Raw genomic sequence first — 16790 nt, forward strand, 5'->3', positions numbered from 1 at the left:
AACGGATGGATGGTGAAAGGGTGGATGGACAGATGATGAGTGAAAGGGTGAGTGGACGGATGGATGAGTGAAAGAGAGGATGGAGGAGTGAAAGAATGGATAGATACATGAGTACATGGATGGATGGATGAGTGAAAGGGAGGATGGGTGGATGGATGGATGGATGGTTGAAGTGAAAGGGTGGATGGATGGGTGAGTGAAAGGATGGAAGGGTGGGTGAAAGGGTTGTTGGAGGAATCAATGAGTTAAAGGATGGATGTATGATTGAACAACTACTGCCTAAACCACGAATTCCTAAACCACGAAGGCTAAACAACGAGTAAAGCCGAACAACTACATTTTTAACGAGTTCCTCAACCACGAAAAAAAACACTTTGTGACTGACCAATAAATGGCACTATTGATTTCGTTTTCCCTCCTGAAACGTCCTTGTCAAGAGTGGATGTGCTCCTATAAAAATGTATTCATAGCCTGCACTCGTTGCAGCTGTAAAGTGGATGGAGATGCGAGTCATAAACATCTGCTTTTTCCCAACTGTAAAACGTCCATTCAAACCTAGGGCAGGCACAATAGCAAAGTAGAAGTGGGATTTCTGGGCTGGCACCAATATTCCTCATTTTAATTTTTTTTTTAATATTTACATTTTAAAGATATTAAATAATTAAAAAATGATTTTAAAAACATTTCTTGAACAAAAATGTTTTTAATTTATAGTAAGTCATCACATATATAATTTAATACTTGATAAATAAAATTAATAACTCGCTATCAAATTACTTCATAAACCATTATCCATAACATATCTACATGTTGCTAAAAGTAAAAGTGTGTAAACATCAAATTAAATACAAATATATAACCACCCACTTTAAAAATAATACTCCCAAAAAAAATAATTTTTAAGTATTAAAAAAAACATTCATTCAAAGGAATGATCTACTTTAGAATGTCAGAGAATTCCATAGTCACTTTTCCAAGGTAGTACATCCGAGCTGGATAAAACCAGATTACTTCCCAAAACTCTTTTTATAACGCCAGCCAGGGTGCAGACGAAACGATAATGCTAACATTAGCATTAAATGATGCCAATGTCAACATTCAATTCCAAACCTATCCTGTGCGACAAAGGATGAATTGAGATTGGGCTGGGATGAGTGACGTATCACTCCAACAAAGCCCAATCGTAGTGAGCATAAGGGGATGGTAGGCGGAAGCATAAGGGGATGTTAGGCGGAAGACAGCGGAGAGAAGTGACGTACAACTCCGGTGTTCTGTAAGTCGTGGTTCCGTCCTTCGTTGTTCAGCCCTTCGTAGTTCCGACCGACGTTGTTGAGCGGTTTTCGTTGTTCTCTCCTCATTGTTCCGGTGAGTTGTAGTTCAAACATTGTGGTTTAGGATGTTTCCCTTAAATGATAGAAGGATGGATGGGTGATTGGATGGACACTATCCCTTTGCCATATCTGGCATAAGCCTTCTCTATTTGCTGTGAATCAAGAAACTTGATTATTGAACTGGAATTGTAGGCATCACCATATCCTAATGCCTTTATTCTCTTATCTGTAAACATTAGGAGTGCTTAGAAACAGGTATAGGTAGCAAGTGCTAAAAAACGTTCTTGACAAAGACCCCTCATCACCCAACCTCCCATGCTAGACATGAGAGAGTGGTAAGGTTTTAGTGGTGGCACTTGGCGACTATATATATAATTCTGGCTTTACAACTTTGCCAAAATATACTGGTCCGTTTCAGAAAGGCAATCTGAGACAAAAGTCTAACTTTGTGACTTTTGGTATTCACAGAGGTTATTTATGAGTCGTATCTTTTCGTCCGCAGTCGGGCCGGAATCTCCGGCTTGGGCGTACTCTCCGGCTCGGGCCAGATGAAGTGTACTCAATAGGCCAGAATGCAATTTTTACAAAAAGGAAAATTAGGAACCTGTGATAAATGGTAGAGGAGGTCATGAAAATCAGTTTGGGCAGGGAAAAGGGTGTGACAGGACACTACATCATATCCCAGAAAAGTTTTTCCTTTGCCTCATGGTACATGCAGTCCACAATTTGCGCTCCTCTCAGTGTTGACTGTAGTGTCAACACTAAGGGTACTCCCCTGTGCTGGTCAGTTCCATTACTGCCAGTACAAGAGAACAGGATAGCCATTTTCAAACATGAGCTAGACACTGGTGAAAACGAGTTCCCCAGCTACGTGATAGTTTCACTGTTGGTATCAAACATCTGGTATCAATAAACCCACTCTGATGCCAGTGTCGGGTTTAGTAATACATGCTCACAGATGGCACCTTAAAGGTGCCCCCTGAAATCTACCAGCCCCGGCCTGCCTGGTGCTGACTGCCCAGCTTTCATTAGTCTGCCACCAGAGAGGAGTGCCTGACCCCCAAAGGTGAGGGCCTCTGCTCTCCGGGGGCCATTAACCTAGTCTGCTTGAACAGGGGGTGCCTTGCACCCCTGCCCACAGGATGACCTGCGGATTAGCATTTCAAGACTGTGGAGCTTCAAAGGGGTACACCGCCCTTGGTATGTAATTCTGGTTTCTCTCTTAGAAGAGGAAACCAACCCCCTTGTCCAGAGCCCTTGGCACCTGGACAGGCAGGAAAATTAGCGAGGCAAGACAGCCGTTTGCAGCCTCTGTTTGCAGGCCCCTTCTACCACCAGCATCCGGTGATGAAAATCTGACGCCTGAAGACACACCTACACCTGTCGCCCTGCCCCTTGGAGAAGAGAACCAAAGGTGTCCCCAAGCATCGTGGGACCTGAGCCCCCCTTATGGTTCAGACCGACTGGTTTCCCAGTCCAAGCCTGCAGCCTCTTTTTGACCAGACCGATCCCCATAGGGTAACATTGAGCACCTGACGGTGGGAAGCACCTCAGCACCTGGCTGCCCCAATGCTGCCCGAGCTGACCTGTTGGTGCTGCCTTCCAACTTGCCCCATACTTACTTTAAGTCCATGAGATTGGTCCCGTAAGTCGCTGTGAAGTGCCTGAATGTAGTACATGTTTTTCCCCCATAGGATAACATTGGGTACTCAGCGCTAATAAGCACCTCTGCACCCAGCCACCCCAGTGCTGCCCAAAGCAATCTTTTGGTGCTGCCTTGGACCTTGCCCCATACTCACATAAGTCCAGGAGATTGGACTCATAAGTCACTGTACAGTACCTGAATGCCGTCCTTGTTTTTCCTCTCATTGGATAACATTGCAGCTTCTGAAAAATGAACTGTCGACTTTTTAAATGCAAAAGTATTTCTCTTGAAAAACGTATTTACCTGATCGTGTTGATGCTGGTGCCTAAACATATATAAAGATACGTGTTATTTTTATAAATTGGTGTGGATCTCTCTATTAAGTTGTGTGCACCATTTATTGACTATTGTGTGCATTTGTCGATGCTTAACACTCCTCTCTGGTAGGCCTAAAGCTGCTCGACCACACTACTCCCTAAAAGAGCACCTTGGGATTGCTAGACCAAACCCCTGTCCTTTATTAAGGGAATCCCTGGATTTTTTGCATAGTAAACCTCTTTTTGGTATATCATATAAAGAGCTGGCCTCCTGCAGGGGCCCGAGCCCCTGCAGGAGCCATAGTTTTTTTTTTATTTGGGCTGCCAATAAAGAGGTACTCCTGCAGGACTCAATGCGGCCCTCTCATTTAAGTACGGCAGTACTCCTATGGTACCGGCATTCAGTACCACAGATCCATACGGGTGGCGTTTGCATACCGGTAATACCGGTGTACCACATTATCTTAACAATTAAAAAAATAACAAAACCAAAAATGGGTTGGTTTCCCATGTGGGGATGGGCATCTGCAGCAGTGTTGGCTGCAGTCCCTAGGGCCAACCTTCCCTTCACACTGCCGAAGGCTGCACACAGTGCACAGTAGGGGATTTACCATCTGCCAGGGGACTTGGGCATAGAACCTGGCCAAGGGCCCGGCTCTGCCGCCAACTGCACACTGCGCTAAGGTCATGTGCAGAGGGGGTTTGGCCACCCATGGGTGGTTGGGTGCTGGACCTGGCTGGAAGCCAATCCCTTGCTGTGCACGACTGAAGGACTTGTGCAGCAGGGGGTGGGCCATCCGAGCAGGGCCATAGGTCAGGCAGGCACATGTCTGAAAGCCACGCGCAGTGGGGTATGGCTGCCCGCAAGGAGTTTGGTGCATGGCCTGGCTGGAGGCCAACCCCCTGCTGCACATGGCCAAAGGCCACTGAAAAGACACCTTCTATGAAGTCCTATGGACAACCCTTCTTAGTTTAGTAACACAAAGATAAAAAATGAAGAGCCATTCTTACAAAATCCAGTGTGAGATAAAGCATATTTAAGTGGGACACCTCTAAATTCTATATTATTCTACACATTTGCAATGCCCCAAAATCTTCAGTGAAGATCTGGAAATAAACATCCACAAATTATAAACGTGCCTGTTACATAGAATGTGTTTATACCACTGTATTACATATATTAAACAAACAGCACATGGCACACATTGGAGGAAGATGGCGGCCGGCTGAGACACTCGGTCGGGAGCTCCGACCCACCAGCACAGAACGGAGCAAAAGATACACTTTCCGTGGCTTTTCGACTTTTTTTTTCCACGAATCTTTTGTGATCTTCGAGGCGCGCGAAAGAACAAGGAGCAGAAGCAATGCAATAAGGGAAGCGAAAGTATGAAAAGAATGATAGACGCTCATAGACGCTCTGTCTGATCTCCTTTGGCTACACAGATCTTGGTCTAACGGCCTGACCCCCCGACTGAACTATCGACACAGTATGATATTCGGAAGCTTTTTGGAGCAGAACGTACCTGAAAAGCCCCCACCACCACTGCCACACGTCGGAATCTGGGCAGTAGCTCTGGGAGCAACTCGGAGCTGCCGCAGGGCGTTCCAAAGAATTACCTTCCTGTTCCGGGGCACGGGTGGCGGATTCAGCGGGACTGATCTGAAGCAGGAAGGCTGTCGGGCTGAATCGACGTGGTTAGTTTCAGTGCCAGATGCAAAGAAGCCGCTGCTGCTACTACGAACATTGACACAGACGCTGACACAAAGTACAATTGAGGAAGCCGCATTGCAAGAAGCAGTTAGCTTACTGAGTGCCGAATTTGCGAGCAACCTACAGCCGATGAATGGGGAGAGGGAGTTTCTTCTGCCCCCAGAAACACAAGCAGAAGTAGCCTCAAGACCTTGGGCACATAGTGAGCAGCAGCAACCTAAGGGACTGAAAAAGCTGGAAGGGCTTAGGAAAACTAAAACACAGGTACGTGGAGGAGAGAGTGGTGTTGAAAAAATAACACCGGATTGAATCACAAGTTGCGGTCAACACATTGTTGCAGAACAAGAAGGCAGTGGGGGAGGCAAGGGCGAAAGTGACACCCAACTTCTGACAGGAATATCTACATATAGTACAAGATCCAGGAAAATTGAGGGGGGAATAGAAACAGACACTCAGACTGAGTCAGAAAAAGAGCTGGGAAGTGGGGGAAGATCCTCTTACTGTCTGAGAAACCGTCAGCTGGTTAAACAGCTCCCTCCCCAGAAAAAGAGTGTGACCCCGAGAAGTATTAAAAGAAAGCAGAGGGTGTCCCCCAACTTAGTGGAAATGTCAGAAAATATAAAATCAAGATCCACGAAATTGAAAGCACAAGGGTCGCTTGTGTCAAAACAAAAAATCAAAGTAACTCCCTCCCTAAGGTCCTATTTTAAAGTTCAGCAGTCGGTGCAAGTGAGAGGAGGTCACTTCCCTACTCAGAACGAGACCGTTCCTCCGTCTTCAAACACTGGTGATAGCTCAGTCATAATCTCCATGTCTGAGGAGAAGCTAGAAAATACAACCTCTAGGGGGTTAGTAGGAATAATTAAGGGCGAAATGTCAACCATACCTACTACCGTACCCACAATCATTCCCTCGAATATAGCTCCAAGCACTGCACCACTAACGGAGACAAACGAGGACACTTCTACGTCACCTCAAATAGAAATTTCTGAACGATCCTTGGACCAAGCAAGTAATGACCTCCTAGTAGCTATTCAAAAAGGAAAAAACATGGAGATGTTTTTGGACAAAATAATGGGAGAAATGAGGGAAAAATTCTTAGTCTCTGAGGGAAAGCAGAACAAGATACGCGAGGTCTGCGAAGGCTTGGACCAAAAACTAAATGACCTGGGTGAGAGAGTTACCGTAGTAGAAACGGCAGTTGAGACCCTCAGTAAAAAGATGGGCACAAATCAAAAAGAGATTAGACAACTGAAGGACAGTGAGCGAGCTATTAAGGAGAAATTGGAATCACATGAGAACCAAGGAAGAAAAAACAATCTTAGAGTGCTAAATGTACGGGAGAATTTGGAGGGGTCAGATATAAAAACAATTATTGTCTCTCTTTTTGAAGAATTCTTCCCTTGGACAAAAGACTGCAATTTTATGGAGGACATCCAAAGGGTCCACAGGGATCCTTTCAGGAAAAGCAAAGAAAGGAAAGCCCCAAGAAAAATCTTAATCAACTTTAAGACCTATACCCTTAAAGAAAAAATCTTAAGTGAGGGTTTAAAAAGTGGAACAGAAAACAAGGATAACTGGTCTTTCAGAATTCGCTCTGACATATGTAAGGTCACACAAGATAGACAGTGGTAACTGGGGCAGCATATGCAAGAGCTAAAATCTCTTGGAGCTAATGTACAGATGAAATTTCCGGCAGCCCTCAGAATCATGTGGCGCAACAAAATGCATAGCATAAGGGAACCTTATGAGGTAGAGAATTTTATACACCAAATAAAAGACCAGATCCAAATGGAGAAATCTAACTAGAGAAGGGATCCCTAGATAAAATAAATGAAAGAACTAAAACCCCTTGATGCAAATGCACAAATGTCTGGATGAGCACTTCTGAAGTTCTTAGAATTATGGAAGAAGTCACGATATAAGTGTGCCCCAAAAGGCAGAGATTTAAGTTTTAAAGGATCAGTTCCAAACTAAGAAATTTAATTAAAGAAAGTAAAGTGATCTTTCGAAATGAAATTAGCTAAATAAAGTAAACTGGTGAAACCGGAGCTCGAAACGGGTGGAAATACCGCCCAAAAGAAGAAGGTAGGCTTCCTCAGGGTGGGAAACTCAATCCTCACAATTATTGAATAATGTAAGTTATGTCAAAACACGGGTGGGGAGCAAATTAGGGAAAAAAATCAGAAAAAATACCCTCATAAAACAAAAAATAGGAGTTAAATGGGAGTCATTTAGACCATATAAAATATGCCTTAGCCTAGATCAGGATCCAGCAATTTCAAATGGGAAATGGCGAGAGAAAGAATAATTAACGTCCCCTCATGGAATGTTAATGGACTTAGAACCCCTAATAGGAGAAGAAGAATTTTGGAATATTTAAAGGAAGCGCAGAGTGAGATTATTATCCTCCAAGAATGTCATCTTGTAAGCACTGAGTGGGATCAGATTATAAAAAAATTAAATTGGGTGGATGCCTGTGTATACAATACGCAAGACTGTAACATAAAAGGGGTTGCAATTATCTTTAAAAAATCCCTAAAAGCAAAAAGTGAAAGCAAAGTAGTAGACAGCAAAGGAAGATGGGTAGTGGCTAAAATAAGGATAGATGACAATACCCTCACTATAGTTGGCTACTACGGCCCAAATTTAGATGATCCAACCCCCCTTCAAAAACTCTATATGGAACTCCTATCAACCTCTGCCCCCATAATAATAGGGTGCGACTATAATATTATACTCAATCCTAAATTGGATAGATCACCTCCTAATAGTCAGATTAATTTACCTAAAATGAGGGAATGGTTAGGAATCTATAAACAAGATCTAGACCTGGAAGATATGTGGAAACAGAAAGGAGAGAAAACGCACCCCTTTACATTCCACAATAAAAAATTAGGTCATAGATCAAGAATAGACTTCTTTCTCCTAAATAGGAGTCTCCAAGGCAGTGTCAAAGGCATTGAACACCTCCCCGCACATCTGTCTGACCACTCGGCGGTACAATTAACTCTTTCACTACCAAAAAACATAACTCCACCTAGATGGACAGTAGAACAGTCTATATTTATTAATGCACAAAACGTAAACCAGCTAGAAATTGCCTCGGCACACTACTTCGAGGATAATGCAATCTGCACATCGAAATTAATTATTTGGGACGCTTACAAAGCTGTGGTCAGGGGAAAGTTACTTAGTTTAGGAGCGCATAAAACGAAAATAAAGAAACTAGAGATCAAAAAAATGGAATCGGACATCAAAGTAGTGGAGACACAACTAGAGAATGGAACCTACTTAGAACCAAAGGAAGATTTAGAAGAAAAGAGCCGAAAGCTTAAAGAGACTCTGGCAAATTACTTGGAAAACATAGTGAGAGAAAAATGGGAAAACAGCAAATTAGCTAGTTATGAATATGGGGAAGGATGTGGGAAAATGTTGGCATGGAGAATAAAAACAGAGAGACTAAGGGGTGGGGAGGGATTCTCTTCAGGTAGTGTAGTTGGGATTTTGTTATAAACACTACAGGGAGAGGGGGGATTAAGGGGAAAACTAAAAGCAGACAAGAAAACCCCCCACATGCGCCATATAATGTCCTCCGACTGGGAAGATTGCATTGCTTTGAGTTTTTGCCGCCCGACCTCCGGGGGATGGGCTGAAAGGCTGTGTACACCTGATGAGATCTTCAAAGCGAGAGGGGGGATTTCACAATGATGATACTACTGTGATTGAATATCCTGTGATTGGTTCTGCAATAAAAATTGTTTTTAAAAAAAAATGGAGAATAAAAACAGATCAGTCAAGAAACAACATACCATGCATCCAGATCCAAGATCAAACGTCACAAAGCTCAGAAGACGCTGTAATAAGACAGGAGTTCTCAAAATTCTTCTCTGGCATATACAAAGAAGATTCAAATCCAACCAAAGAACAGATCAGGAATTATCTTGAGGCTGTTCCCCTTCCAACATTAACAGAAGAAGAAATGATAGAACTAAATAGCGAAATTAAGCCTGAGGAAGTTAAAGCGGCTATAAGTGGCCTGAAAAGAGGAAAAGCCGCTGGCCCTGATGCGCTTCCAAATTAGTTTTACATGGCGTTAAAAGAATCTCTAGTCGATCAATTAACAGAATTAATGAACAAGGTATATTTGGACCACGAAAAAATCCCTGACACCTGGAATGATGCGACAATTAGCATTATCCTAAAACCTGGAAAAAATCCAAAGCTGTGTGAGTCATATAGACCCATATCGTTACTCAACTGAGACTATAAATTATTTATGCAAGTCATAGCAAAAAGACTAGCCAAGGTAACGCCAAGATTGATTAATTTAGACCAAAAGGGCTTTATAAAAGGGCGGCAAATTCATGAGACCATCCATGAGTTATTTGCAGCAATAGATGTAGCCACCTGTGAAAAACTACCCTTAACTATAATCACCTACGATGCGGCCAAAGCGTTTGATAGAGTCAACTGGGCCTTCCTAAATGAAGTTATCAAGAAAAACAAACTGGGGAAAAGCTTTGGTCACATGGTAAGGGAAGTATATAACAAACCAAGAGCAAAAATAATAGTTAACGGGAACCTGACTAGTAACATCGAGATACAACGAGGCACAAGGCAAGGCTGCCGCCGCTACTTTTTAACCTTTACATCGAACCACTGGCCTGCTCGATTAGAAACCATCCCCTAATCACACCTTTTAAACATCAAAATTGGTCAAAAAAAGTGGCATTATACGCGGATGATTTGATGGTATTTACAGATAACTATGAAGATGCTTACCAAGTAATAGAAGATATGATGAACAACTTTGGTAGAGTTTCAGGCTACTTAACAAACCAGGAGAAAACTGAGGCGATGAGCTGGAACACGAATCCTAATACACCATACAGTAGGTAAAAAATAAAATACCTAGGAATTATTCTGGTAAAAGAAATTGAAAAACCCCCACAATTAAACTTGACAAGATTCGCTAAGGACATGAGAAGACTTCTTAAAGTCTGGACGGGATCACCACTAAGCTTTTTGGGAAGATCCAATGCAATAAAAATGACCATCAACCCTAATTTTACTTACCTTTTCAACACAATCCCATTAGAGTTCAAAAAAGAACCCTTAAAGAAGATCCAGTGTGAAATAGCCAGCTTTATCTGGGCATCGAAAAGTACGAGAATAGCCTGGAATAAACTTAGGAGGAGGAAAGAGCATGGCGGAATAGCTAGTCCTGATTTATTTGAGTACTACAGGTCGTTTCAATTTAAGAACTTTAGACCACTGTTAAGGAAACATCAATACTACCCAAGTAAATACTACCCAAGCTTCCTACAGAATATGACTGAAAGAACAGACCACTTCCTATTTAAGTTTGGCCATCCAAAATTTAAAAAAAAAATAAAACTAAATATTCTATACAACGCGGCAAGGCTTTGGATTCAGATTAGAAGCACGGTAAACATGCCATATTACAGTACGAAGGCTCCAATATGGGATTCCCCAGGGACACCAGAATGTCTAAAAGACTCTCTAGCAGTACCACTTAAAACAGCAGGAATTGAAAGATGGGCCCAACTGTTAGTAGACCAAGATATAATCCAGTGGGATCAACTATACGAACTTACAGATGGCAAGTTGTCAAAATTTAAATGTTATCAACTAACCAGCTGGGCTAAATCTTTACCAGAGGGAAAAAGGGGCAGTGAGAATCTTGAAAATGAAATGGTAAAAATAACACCAACAAAGAAAAAAATATCAAAATGGTATTGGGCCCTCATTGAGTCCGGAGAAGAAGACTTTTTAGTCCCGGAAGCAACATGGAGGAAAGATATGCCTGATCAGGATTTGGACTTACAGCTCGTCTGGCAAAAGTCTCTGGAAAAATGCTGGTCCTGTATAAAACCAACCTCACTAAAAAGGAATCATTTGTTCACGATTCATCGAGCATATTGGACCCCAAAAGGACTGTCAAAATTTAAAGGAACCAACATTAAGTCCTGCCCTAAGTGCGGAGAGGCAAGAGCGGATGACACCCATATGTTCCAAAACTGCCCCGCACTATCCAACTACTGGCTTGAGATTGGTAAGACGTTGAATATAGTATTGGGAACCCACATAACTGTAAGTACCCCTCTTATTATCTTTGGGATATATAACATCATAGATGTCGGTACGAGTAAGCTAAGTAAAAAACAGGAAAGCTTGTTGTTCGTTCTGATACTGCTAGCGCGGAGAGAGATTTGTATTAACTGGTTTAAACCAGTACCACCAACACATGCAAATTGGTTAAATTCTATAATAAAAATTAACAAGCTTGATAGGCAAGGGAAGTATTCCAAAAGAATACATTTCTGGGAAATTTAGGAACAGCACTTCCAAATAAATCATCAACTCCTTCTGGGCCACTGGTAAATAAAATCCAATGATTAAGGCGATGACAATAATTCTAGGCAGAAATGATTTCTGCTGAGTAGCCAAGATGGCTAGCTCCCCCTCTAAATAATGGAATTATTGAACACGATAAAGGGTGAGTGGAGAAAACTGATGAATCATAACATCGAAAGGGATACTCCCCAAAGACATCCGACAATGATGGGGCAGTGAAGGCAAAAAACGAAAGATAATCAGACTCCCGAAGCCACCTTATCTACACAATCGCAAAATGAGGAATTAAACAAAAAAAAAAAAGCACATGGCAAGATATCCAAATGGGGGACAATCCAACAGAATTTTGGGAATAGGCTTTGGCTTAAGCCACAGCCTTCTCCCAATAAATCTGCAAACCACAGTGGGTGCGCTCCGTCTTTACCTTTTTGACACTGAGCACTACTTCCATCCCAAACTTTCATGATTTGTAAACAGTGAACCATATAATTTTCAACATACACAATTACATTTGCCTTCAAGGCTTATGCTATGTACATGCTTTGGTTCCACATATGTACACTCTATGCTGTATATGATTATGGTGTTAGCAGTGATGTCATCAATGTAATTTGAGATGTCAATATGTGAGAAGATAACCAGTGCATGGCGGAGTTCAAGTAATAGTTAGATCAGTAAACTGTAACTGTTGAATAATGTCAATGTTTTTTTGTTTTTAAATGTTCGTTTTTATCACATTTCACCGTCTTACTATCAGTTTTTTAACATAAGCTAAGATTACGTTATAGCTATGGCTCACTAGCGATAACGACACTTTAATTTTTAGTTTTTACAGTACATATAAATATGTGTATATATATATATATATAGATGCCGCTTTTTTGAATAAAACCTTCAAGAAAAGCTGGCATATTTTACAGACAGATCACCTACTCAAGGATGATTTACCAGCCAATCCCCAGATCACGTATCGGAAGGCACGCTCCATTAAGAATGAGCTGTTGCAGAGCCATTCGATCAATCCCCTAAGACCAACGCTTTTGGTGAAATCTGTGGTTTTTCCCCTTGTGGAAAGTGCAAGGCGTGCAAGTTTAGTAAAAGAGTACGATCTTACACTATCCCTAACACTGGGACACAACGTAGGATCAACAAATTTATAACTTGCTCTACCCCTTATTGCGTCTACTGCCTCACATGCCCTTGCGGGCTACGGTATATCGGCAACACAGTTAGTCCACTGAAGATGCGAGTTTTAGAGCACATGCGTGCTATTGCCAACTTCGATGAGGCGTACCCGGTGGCGCGCCACTTCGATCAAGCACACAAGCGTAATAGGGATCAGTTAAGCTTCTTTGGCCTGGATCATGTACCATTGAACCCGAGAGGAGGGGACAGGCTTGTCCAACTCCGTAGACTCGAGTCCAGGTACATAATTGATCTGCAAACCAAAATACCATTGGGTATGAACATACATGAAAAACTGTCATCTCATTTGGGGAAATAGAGTCCATCAGTTCACCTGTTGATATGTATTTTATAGGTACCATATGTCTATTATGAACTTGAAGCTGTATGTGTATTCGACTTGGTATCCCTTCAGGTACATTTAGGTGATGACTTGGACTGTTGTTCTGTTCTGTGTCCACTTTTATTTTTATTCTTATTCTGCTTTTTCTACATATTATCTGTGACAATTTTGGTTTTGTCCTACATTCATTATGTATGGATTTGGGTAGATAAACTTGATGAAATTATTTAGCTTCAGGTATTGGAGCTCTACTTGGATAGACTTTCTTCTTGCTGCATATGCTATTGATTATGATCTCAGGTTTTGTGGTTGTTGTTTTTGTTTTTGTTTTGATTTATTTTATTTTATGGAGTGAGGGTCCTCCATGCTTAAATGCTTGAATCATGAGTTTATTAGCCCATCCAGGGCTTGATGGCATCATTAGTATTTACACTTTGATGATTTTTTGTGGGGATAGGAAAAAGCAAACGTGAATTTTCATGTTTTATTGTACATTTGTACTTTAACCATATTATTTGTTTAGAAGGAGCGCAGGACATTTGTGTTTAACATAATATTTATTATGCTTTGTCTGATTGAATTGCCCATCCTGGGCGTAATTATGATGTGTAAGTTTAACCATTGATTATTGGCATTCAGACACTCCAATATGGCGCTCATGCTCCTTTCCCTTCCCTGAAGGCATGTCCTATGTTGATTTCCATGACCCGGTTGTTTTAAATGTAGACGCCTCTGCCGGTTCGGTAAACTTAGAGAAAGGTTCCAACCGAAACGCGTCAGTTTGCTATGGCAAAATAAATTTGTGAATACGTACCTCCGAGAGCGCTTCCTTTCTTCCTGCGGGAGATTTCGCTACTGGGAGGTGGAGCAGAATTGGATTTGCGAGTGCACCCTCGCAACGGAGGCACCCGCCTGGGAGTGCGGCGCTTTGGTGCTTTCTGAGCTGCAAACAATATATATATATTACCTACTGGCGTTCGCCAGTAGGTATATATAGTTAGGATAAATTCCCTATGGGACTTTTGAAAATTCTATGTCTAATAACTTTGGCGTTTGTGGATGGAATCGGCTGAAATTTTCAGGAAAATGGCACATTTTGTTTCTGAGCAGCTCCTGAAAATTTGGTGGGGTTTCGTCAAGGGGGGGCTGAGAAAAAAGGGGGGTCCCAAAACGCGTTTTTTGCATTGAGTTTTCCATAGGGCGGTTGGACTCACTTTTAGCTCGAACGGCTGAATGGATTTGCACGAAACTTGGCAAAATTGTAGGGACTGTTAGCCCGATGTGCCTTTGCTAGGTCTCAATATATGTGCTCCAGTAGTTTTTGAGAAATTAACGTTCAAACCAAGATATATATCTGTAACAGCGCTCTGGGCAGCGATCCGGTCCGCTTACTTTTCGCTTATCGGAACTTTGCGCGCAGAAAGCTGATTGGCTCTCCGGTGTCTGTCAACATTCTAAACAGTCCGGAGCGGACGCCATCTTGTCTCTCGGTAGGATCGAGAGAGAAGAAGAGGTGGAAAACGAAGGGGGAATTTAATGAAAGGGGGCAAGGTATCCCCCTCTTGACCTCCTAGGAATGTTGTTGGGGTTATTAAAGGGTCCCGTGGGGAAAATAAAAAAAAAATGATTTTTCACGGTAGAAGCGCGGCCGCGAACTGGTAGCGAAACGGGAATTCGCCATTTTGTGCTTCGTAAATTAAATTACTAGTTATAAGTGGGTACGGGAGACGTATCCTAATCCCCTATGTTTCCTGAGGGTGGGTGAGGAGGCTGATATATGTTGATACATCTCTTCCAGCGGCTGTGCGTGAGCTTTTTTTTTTTTTTTGCTGCGTGACAGTCCGGAGCGGCCGCCATCTTGTCTCTCGGTAGGATCGAGAGAGAAGAAAAGGTGAAAAACTAAGGGGGAATTTAATGAAAGGGGGCAAGGTATCCCCCTCTTGACCCCCTAGGAATGTTGTTGGGGTTATTAAAGGGTCCCGTGGGGAAAATAAAAAAAAAATGATTTTTCACGGTAGAAGCGCTTCACGGGCCGCGAACTGGGCCGCAAACTGGTAGCGAAACGGGAATTCGCCATTTTGTGCTTCGTTAATTAAAGTACTAGGTATAAGGGGGTGCGGGAGACATATCCTAATCCCCTATGTTTCCTGAGGGTGGCTGAGGAGGCTGATATATGTTGATATATCTCTTCCAGCGGCTGCGCCATCTTGCCTTTTTTCGAATGCCACAATTTTGTCGTGCACGGCAGCCATTTTAGATGCTAGGCTGGTCCCAGGCTATCACCTACCCCTGCGGATGTAGTTTATGGCCCCAGCTGTAGAGAATTCAGACATGCCAATTCTCCTGATTCAGGCGTGTGAGTACTGATTTCAGTGCTAGTCTCCCGCCTCCCGATTTCTGCAAGCAAAAACCCGGGGGCATATTACTAACAACTAGCGATAATTTTTGTCTATAACTTGTTTAGAGACAAAAATTATCGCCGCACATCGGCGATTTTTATCGCAGATAAACCTTGCTATTATCGCAGAAAAGTCAGCGATATTCATGTATTATCGACCTAATGCTCTTAGCCATGTTATCCACCTCCCATTGGATAACATGGCTAAGACCTGCTCAGGGCAGGTGTTAGCTTTTGGAGATATTCGCGCTTAGTGCGAATATCTCCAAAAGTTGGTAATAGAAGGTAGCGATGTTAGGGACTGTTTCCAGTCGCTAACATCTTGGCACGCCACTTTGCATGTCATTAGTGATAAGTATCACTGACATGCAAAGCCGGGCCCAAGATGGTCGCTATCTCCTTTTAGGTGTCACTAACTGGTGTTAGCGACAGCTTGATAATAGGGAAATAATTTTATCTCCGCTTTCATGGTTTTTAAAGCCAAAAAAGCGGAGATAAACCCCCTTGCTAATATGCCCCACGATTCCTTGGGGGTTTCAGCTGATAGGGCTTGGTATTGTGTTACATGGTAATTTTTCCATGAAACGTCAGAGGGTCGATGTAGGGGTTCTAGAAGAGGTGATAAACCATTTAAGCCTCATGAACAAGCGCATGGTCTTTTAAAGATTTCTGAAGTACTCGGGGCGGCGGTGTGTGTGTGCCCTCTTTCAGGAGCGGGCGGGGGGGCACTGCCAGCAACTTGCCAGGTCAGGTAGTGTTCAACACGTGCATCACCCTTTCTCTGCTTGCTATTGCGCTCCATGCTTCGGAAAGGTAAGAAAAAGAACGTGCATTTGAGTTTGAAATGTCCGATCCTGCAGCAGCACACTTCCAAAGCCCACACATGACAATAACCCGATTCAAGGCCCCATTCACCCGTTTTTCAAAAAATAGATAACACTCCAACAAAGTAAGGTTATAAAACTTTATTAACTTTTAACGATAATGAACAGAACAAAAACTAAAAACATTTAAACATTTATTAACACAAAAAGCAACAATGGTTAGAAGCTGTCTTTTGTGCGAATAGTCCCAAGGCAGCACAACGTGCAGAGTTCTGGACGGCACCCAGGTGATGTCGCCTGGGTGCCGCACTGGTTTAGGGATCCTACAATGCTGCTCCGAAAATTGGCGTGGGGTGTCCCGGGTGGGGCGGGGGGAGGCCTCGTCAGTAGCGGTCTGTTGTGCGAATAGTCCCAAGGCAGCACAACGTGCAGAGTTCTGGACGGCACCCAGGTGATGTCGCCTGGGTGCCGCACTGGTTTAGGGATCCTACAATGCAGCACAGAAAAACAGCGTGGGGCGTCCCGGGTGGTGCGGGGGGAGGCCTCGTCAGTAGCGGTCTGTGTCCAGTGTCACATGGCTGACACAACATGTACGACAGGCACCCAGGTGATGTCCAGTAAACTGCCGCACTGGTTTTGGTATCCTACAATGCTG

This window comes from Lissotriton vulgaris, unplaced genomic scaffold (genome assembly GCF_964263255.1).
Source record: "Lissotriton vulgaris unplaced genomic scaffold, aLisVul1.2 SCAFFOLD_287, whole genome shotgun sequence".
Taxonomy (NCBI): Eukaryota; Metazoa; Chordata; class Amphibia; order Caudata; family Salamandridae; genus Lissotriton; species Lissotriton vulgaris.